Source organism: Rutidosis leptorrhynchoides, chromosome 10 (genome assembly GCF_046630445.1).
Source record: "Rutidosis leptorrhynchoides isolate AG116_Rl617_1_P2 chromosome 10, CSIRO_AGI_Rlap_v1, whole genome shotgun sequence".
NCBI lineage: Eukaryota > Viridiplantae > Streptophyta > Magnoliopsida > Asterales > Asteraceae > Rutidosis > Rutidosis leptorrhynchoides.
This window is the reverse complement of record NC_092342.1, coordinates 136,766,365-136,775,664: the sequence shown is the minus strand read 5'-3', so window position 1 is coordinate 136,775,664 and position 9,300 is coordinate 136,766,365.

The following is a 9,300-nucleotide window of genomic DNA, read 5'->3' as shown; positions in this document are numbered from 1 at the left end:
AACTAACCAACAAAATCACCTTTGTTGCTGCTGCAATGTTTCTTTTCTGTTTCAGCAATCTACCTGCGATATCTATTTTGTTGATATTATAAACCGTTACACAACCACCTTCTCCCACCTCCTAACAATACGACATCCTCAATTCATCATTACTAATTGTTGCTACTGTTAAACTTATTTCTTCTTTTATCGAGCACTTTAACAAAAGGAGTGGGGTAGGATATATTTCACAATTTAAAATTCTGCAACTTGGTTATAGAATACTATATATGTGGTGCTTTAAAAAAATTAACCAAGAGGATCAAAATAAGCACATGGTCGACAGGATGGGTCACTCAAAAAGAAGTTGCATTACACTTTATTTTATGAAATAATTATAATGATAATTACATAAGGCATGTGGTTTATGTTAACTATCGAGAGTGTTGTTGCATGTGTTCTGTTTCTATATAATAAAGTTGATAAAGGTTAATGAAGGTGTACATGATGATGAAGGTGTACATGATGATGAAGATGCCAGATGGGTCAGTTGACGAAAAAGATTAAAAACCTACGGGATTATATCCTAAAAACAGAAACCCTTCTTGGCTACTAGTGGGCTTGGTGAATTCATTTAAACTAAGACAAATGAGCCGAGTTCTATTATAGTGTAGTTGGGCCGGGATTTAATTTAACTGTTGGGCTCATGAAATTGTTGTTGGGCTCCTTAAAACACCTTAAATATGTTTGGGTTAAGAATTAATTCAGAAAAACTGAATTGGACGAGTGGTTTGTGGTGTTATCGGAATAGCGGAAGGTCACGGGTTCGAGCCCGGGCTGCGACATCTTTTTAGGAAGCTATTCTTTAAGGTTCGTGAATCCGAGGCCAACTCTGCATTGTTCAGTTCCGTCGTATGCATATTTTTACTAAAAAATATCGTATCGTCAGTTCATTTGATTCCCTTTTACTCTTTACATTTTTGGGACTGAGAATACATGCGCTGCATTTATAACTGCTTTATTTAAATGCTTTTGAAATATATTTTGAACTGCGAATACATGAAATGCTTATATAAATGTTTGACGAGATAGACACAAGCAAAACATTCCTCGAATGAATTATTATACAGACAGAAGTTCTGTGGATTATTATTGAATTATGTGGACATGATAATTGCCACCAATTGATGTGAATATTTTCCCCTGATTATTATTGCTTGGTAACCTAAGAATTAGAATCGGGTATGGCCCTAATTCAAGCGAATCCTAAAGGTATCTACCGGGTTTAACACCCCCACCCAGAATGTTCACTAGACGGAAGACCTAGTGGGCGTGGTGTTTAGTACTTCGACGTTTATATATTATACAGACGAGATGTTCTGTTTTGGGGATATTATTGATGCGCATTATATGTTAAGGTCGGTTACCAAGCTAAGCTATGAAAGTAAAGTGAATGTTATGTATCGAGAGAATGATTTTTATACACAGGTTATGTTTATTATTTTTGTGCACGAGATATGTGTACGGTTATTTAAAAATTGCGAGACAACCTACGGGGGAGAAAAGGATACGAACCTACTCAGCTAAGCATTATGAAAAATGGTTTTGTACACGAGATAGGTGTACTGTATTTAAATCTTGTGGTCTATCAAAATGATGAATTTTATTGTTTATGATAAACTTATGAACTCACCAACCTTTTGGTTGACACTTTAAAGCATGTTTATTCTCAGGTATGAAAGAAATCTTCGGCTGTACATTTGCTCATATTACATGGAGTCATTCATGGCATATTGAGGTCAGAACCTCGCAATAGGACCAGCTGTTGAAGACTTCGTCCAGATGGAGTAGGACGGGTCACTTCAGGTGGTATCAGAGCGGTGGTCTTAGCGAACTAGGTCTTGCATTAGTGTGTCTAACTGGTAGTTGTTAGGATGCATTAATGAGTCTGGACTTCGACCTAGTAGTTATTAGGATACATTAATAAGTCTGGACTTGAACCTGGTCTGCATGTCAAAAGTTTTGCTTACCATTCTTTGTCGAAAAATATCTACTTATCATTATTAGTCTCGACACGTCTTATTGCAATTATTGCATAGATGATGTACAGACAAATTCATATCCCATCACATTAAACCTTGTCTGACACGTCTCCTTAATTCCCTCTGTAATCTACGGGATACTCTGTACTATATATAGGTATTAGGTATTCTATGTAATTAGAATATTATCCGATATCTGAAAATCATTTCATATCGAAAATCCTTTATCTAACCGTGCAAGATGAATTCTGCAACTAGTTCAAGTTCCTCAGATTCGATAGCTATTCCTATACGGATTTCCATTCGAGATCCAAAAACAGTGTAACCGGAATGAATCAACCAATCAGTCATCACCAATTTTGGATGAATTGGGGATGGGTTCGTAGTCGACTTAGCCAACGGAGACGAGAAGAAGACGATCCTTTCCATCAACTAAATTGCCCTCTTGACGAAGAACCAGAATCACTTACCGGCAAACCAATTCGAAACACCATAATTACCCTCATAGCTCGCAACGATTACGTAATATCTACTATACTAAATCTTATTCATCCGCTCGTTCCAACCGACAATCATCCCAAAATAATGGAAAACAAATCAACGAGCTTCGCGCTTGAATAATCAAATTGGAGAATATGGTGCAAAACTTACCAGCTTCAGCAACATCACCAACACCAACAGTACCACTAACATCCACACTAGTAATACCAACAACCCAAGTTTCAACATCACACGCCTCAACATCTCATTACCCCCGAGCATAATCATCATTCTACGAATCGTTCTACATCATTTATCTTCGTTCTACACGATGATTATATAATATCTAATGTTTTAGAGATTATGTATTCTAGTTCTAACGGTAAATCAAATGAGTTAACATTATATTGGCTCATTAAATCCATGATTACATCTAAACAAAATACATATGTATATATATATTTTCATAAATATCGTAATTAAAAGTTCTATTGTACAAACTGTTAATGGTGAAAATAATTTAACGGGTAGGTAATACCCGAGGAATATTTAGTTTTCACATTAATAAGTTACACTGTACATCCTTCAATTCAGATTCAGCAGTCATTAACAATACTGCTCGAATCCACGCATCTACGTATCCGTTCACCAAAGAACAACTATTTTCATTCAATTCAATTTCATATTTGGATTTTGACTGATCAGAATCCAAGTCAAGATTTGACAAGTGGCATAATGAAGAAAATAATGGACAAAATAAAATTGATTAGTAACCAATAAATTAACTACGTAAAACTTCTTCATCATCTTCTGATCTTAAATATTTTAAATTTTAAAATTATATATTGGACTATTGGATTACTAACATTGGACTAACCTTGGACAATTAAAAAGTATTAAAAGAGTAGGAAATATTAATTATAACACTTTTTGATCTAAAATATTGTTAATAAGTTACATCTACTACAGTTAAATATTTCCTCAAGTTTGCCACTTGATTCCAAATTAAACATCATTTGTATCTTGATGATTACCATCTGCATTCAAACCCTTCAAAATTCTTGAAAATACCTCGGATTGGTAACCAATGATTCAGATATGAGAATACTAATGAAGCAGTATAAACGGCTGAAAAGACTTAGGAGACAGAAGTGTAATAAAAAAATAGTACGTTGAAAAAGCTCGGAAAAAGATCGAAATCTTCTTTCCTCATTATAAATATCTTCAATATTCCTCGATATTTTTATATTTTCCTTCATTATAAACATCCTCAACATCGTGAAGGAATCCTTATATCATTCATATTTGTAAATTACCTTCGCCGTCATTCTATCCTTGATATATCATATCGAAAAACTGCTTTGACTTTTAAATTTCTTTGAAACCCTAGAAGCTTTAAATCCTTGGATATTTTCGAGTAATATTGGAATGAAAGCATGAGTTAATGTAATATAATTACACTTGATCAACGTGATTATATTACAGTAAGTCATGCGAAAATTCTAATGGATTGTGATAATGGTAATACTTGATCAACATTACCATCACCATGAACCGTGTTACTTAACTTGTATTCATCATGAACCATGATACTTGATTTGAATTCATCATGAAACTGAACTCAACCGGAGGGAGGCAGTCAAGAAACTATCTGCGTATCAAACTTGAAGAAATCATATCATTTTATTCTTCGAAGAAACATTCTTTGACAACTAAAATCTTTCTATTAGAAACCTGAGTTCAAATATGGTACTCAAACATTATCGATTTCAATTCCAACTGTCACCACTCAAATTTCGGGACGAAATTTCTTTAACGGGTAGGTACTGTAACAACTCGGAAATTTTTGACTAATTTTAAACCAAACTCTCGATACAATTTAATACTTTTGACACGATAAGCTAAGTCTGTAACCCGGAGTCTCAAAAATTTTGAACTATATTCATGAATGCATATGACCTCTGATTATTTTCAACGATTCACGAACAATTGTGTGTGTGTGTATATATATATATATATATATATATATATATATATATATATAATTGATGATTATATGTATATTGTAATATATTAAAATGTATAAATCTTAAATATTCAATATATGTATGTATCAAATATTACATAATTAATAATATGTAATATTAATATAATAAATTTAATTACAAACAAAATATAAAATTTATAGTTATCACTTTCATTATTATTATTAACATCAATATTATTGATATGATTATCATATTTAGTATTATTATTATTAATAGACAATAATACAATTTATTATTATTATCATTAATAATATTTTTATTATCATTATTTTTATTACTCTTATTATTCTTAGTATTATTTTGATATTATTGTTATTAAAATTATTATTAACAAATATTATTACAATTTATTATTACTAATATTAACAGACTTAATATTATTAATATAATTATATATATTAATTATTAATATAAAATTTATAAAATCACAAAATAATTGAGATTCAGTTTCAGGTATCAATATAACTGTATATGATTTGTTTCCTGTTTGATCAAATCCTTTATTACATTCATTCAAATTGTACAAATAAATTGAAATTAAATCATCTGTATCTGTTTTATTTTTCTTCTTTTGTTTTGATCTTCTTTTTCTTCTGACACAAATTGATTCTCTGTCTACCACTTCTTCGCTGCAAAACAATCAAGATCAAAATTGTTAGCTGTCAATAACAGTTAAAACGTACGAATCCGTTGCAAGTCTCTATCTATTTCTGCTTTCTTATTTTTTTTCTCCTGCTTATGATTCTTCCTATCTCATATTATTAGATATCAAAATTAAAGAATTGTACGAATCAGTTTTCCATTACTATCACAAATTTGTTTTCTATCTAACCTTTAATATATGTCGATTTCAATTTCATTATAAAACAAATTGGTTAGAAATCAGTAACAGATGAGCGTACGAATTTGTTACCTGTCATAATCTACTTTATATTTTTCTTTGTTTTCTCCTCCTGGCTCGAATATTTCTGACAACATTCTCCATCAGTTTTCTTTTATTATTTTGTTGTTATCTCTTCGGATTGATTCTTCTTGTCGATCTTGAATCACACTACAATGAAATTGTCTTTCACAATCTGTTACACATCCAAATCAAATTTCAATACAAACAATTACGATCGAATCTTGTGCTGTATATATCGTACAAATCTGTTACACTTCACTATCTGCTTTATTTCTTTTCTTGTTTGTTTCTTCCTGGCTCGAATAACTCTGTCGACACCACAAATCATTTAGTGTGATTCTTATTCTCTTGCTCTCTATTTAATTATATAAGTACATATACACTTACATGAGTTATATGAAACCAATCACTACCATGACACCATCCTCCTTTCCTCTTGAAACCGTCGCCAACTTTCATCACTAAACCCACTTGTTATATTTCCCATGTACTTGGTCGAGCTTGATAACCATTCACCACCACTTCAAAACCCTATCACCACCATCATGATTACGAAACAGCTGCAACAAATTCATCAGCTAGTGTTTCTGCTATAACTGTTGTGGAACACCAACTTAAACTCACCTATGGCTACTACACGCTGCTACTTAAACTACAATTGTTGTTGTTTTTCTACCACTGCATCCTTGCTTTTGTTAGAGTTAAAAACCAAACCACACGCCACTTGTTTGTGTTTCTATCTCAGCAAAAAAGGGAAGAATATATATATATATATATATATATATATATATATATATATATATATATATATATATATATATATATATATATATATATATATATATATATATATATATATATATATATATATAAAGATGAGTCACAGTTTAAATACATAGCAATTGGATTATTGAATTCCAATGCCTTGGCGAAATATAATTTTACATGTGGGACAAGCCACACTTCATGGCCGACCAATGGAACTATATAGGGATGTGCCACTTTCTTTTTAGATAAAGCTTATGAATTATCAAACCCCACTTCCAACTATTATGTCACGAGACTTATAACTAAACTTAAACCAATTTTTGGACCGAGGGGAATAGAATGGGCTGCAACGTCTGTTGGGCCTTTACAAAACCCACCACTAAACTAACCAACAAAATCACCTTTGTTGCTGCTGCTGCATTTCTTTTCTGTTTCCGCAATCTTCCTGCGATTTCTATTTTGTTGCTATTATAAACTGTTGCACAACCACCTTCTCCCACCTCCTAACAATACGCCATCCTCAATTCATCATCACTAATTGCTGCTACTGTTAAACTTATTTCTTTTTTTGTTGAGCACTTTAACAAAAGGAGAGGGGTAGGATATATTTCACAATTTAAAATTCTGCAACTTGGTTATAGAATACTATATATGTGGTGCTTTAAAAAAATTAACCAAGTGGATCAAAATAAGCACATGGCCGACAGGATGGGTCACTCAAAAAGAAGTTGCATTACACTTTATTTTATGAAATAATTATAATGATAATTACATAAGGCATGTGGTTTATGTTAACTATCGAGAGTGTTGTTGCATGCGTTTTGTTTCTATATAATAAAGTTGATAAAGGTTAATGAAGGCGTACATGATGATGAAAATGCCAGATGGGTCTGGTGACGAAAAAGATTAAAAACCTACGGGATTATATCCTAAAAACCGAAACCCTTCTTGGTTACTAGTGGGCTTAGTGAATTCATTTAAACTAAGATAAATGAGCCGAGTTCTATTATAGTGTAGTTGGGCCGAGATTTAATTTAACTGTTGGGCTCATGAAATTGTTGTTGGGCTCCTTAAAACGCCTTAAATATGTTTGGGTTACGAATTAATTCAGAAAAACTGAATTGGACTAGTGGTTTGTGGTGTTATTTGAATAGCGGAAGGTCACGGGTTTGAGCCCGAGCTGTGACATCTTTTTAGGAAGCTATTCTTTAAGGTTCGTAAATCCGAGGCCAACTCTGCATTGTTCAGTTCCGTCGTATGCATATTTTTACTACAAAATATCGTATCGTGAGTTCATTTAATTCCCTTTTACTCTTTACATTTTTGGGACTGAGAATACATGCGCTACTTTTATAACTACTTTATTTAAATGCTTTTGAAATATATTTTGAACTGCGAATACATGAAATGCTTATATAAATGTTTGACGAGATAGACACAAGCAAAACATTCCTAGAATGAATTATTATGCAGACAGAAGTTCTGTGGATTATTATTGAATTATGTGGACATGATAATTGCCACCAATTGATGTGAATATTTTCCCCTAATTATTATTGCTTGGTAACCTAAGAATTAGAATCGGGTATGGCCCTAATTCACGAGAATCCTAAAGGTAGCTACCGAGTTTAACACCCCCACCCAGAATGTTCACTAGACGGAAGAGCTAGTGGGCGTGGTGTTTAGTACTTCGAAGTTTATATATTATACAGACGATATGTTCTATTTTGGGGATATTATTGATGCGCATTATATGTTAAGGTCGGTTACCAAGCCAAGCTATAAAAGTAAAGTGAATGCTATGTATCGAGAGAATGATTTTTATACACAGGTTATGTGTATTATTTTTGTGCACGAGATATGTGTACGGTTATTTAAAAATCGCGCGGCAACCTACGGGGGAGAAAAGGATATGAACCTACTCTGCTAAGCATTATGAAAAATAGTTTCGTACACGAGATAGGTGTACTATATTTAAATCTCGTGGTCTATCAAAATGATGAATTTTATTATTTATGATAAACTTATGAACTCACCAACCTTTTGGTTGACACTTTAAAGCATGTTTATTCTCAGGTATGAAAGAAATCTTTCGTTCTGCATTTGCTCATATTATATGGAGTCGTTCATGGCATATAGAGGTCAGAACCTCGCAATGGGACCAGCTGTTGATGACTTCGTCCAGATGAATTAGGACGGGTCACTACACTACTTCAATAACATTCATAATTTAAGTTCAAACTTTTCAGAATTTAGAAACTAAAACAGTTTTCTTTTTTTTTTATGTATACAGATAACGCGAAGAGATATATGATTTTAGATAAGAATAGTTATGAAAATATCTTCAGAAATATCGAGGATATTTATAATGGAAAATACGATGATATCTTAGAATTTCTAATCTCGAAGGATGTTGAAGAAGATTTGTCCGTAAAAGTTTAGAGTCAGGAGCAAGGTATTCGTTAATGACTTCAGCAGATACTGAATCATTTGAATTCTTTGAATTCAGGTTTAGTCTTTGTGATTTGTCCACAGCCTCCTTCATGGTTTGCTCAATTCGTTTTTCAGTACCAAATTTTCTCTTTTTCTGAGCTTTGCCAACACGCTATTCTTTATCGTCAAACTTTTGACTGTTAAGGTCATTTACAGTTTTTGCTGCTTCATCAGCTTTTTCAACATTCAGAGTATTGATTCGTAGACTGGTTGCTTTTTAGATTTTCAGAATGAAAGCTCATAATTCTAAAAGATGAATGTTATATGTATACATATGATGTTCTAGTACAGTTTTGAATTCAAAGTATGGCATTTGAAAGATGTAAGAATCTAAGAGTGATGTTTTCTGTTAAATCTTGGCTTGGATTATGATTTTTCAAAATCAGAATATGTAATCAAATTTGGATGCGAATGGTTGTTTTGATTCCTAGGAAAGAATGTATATCGTTGTGAAAGTAGTGAGTATAGTTGATGATTTGCTGAATCAGAATCGAAGAATGTAACATATTAATTGTGAATTTATATATCTTTCGGGTATTACCTACCCGTTAAAAGTTTCACAAGTAATATTTTGTATCAGAGAATT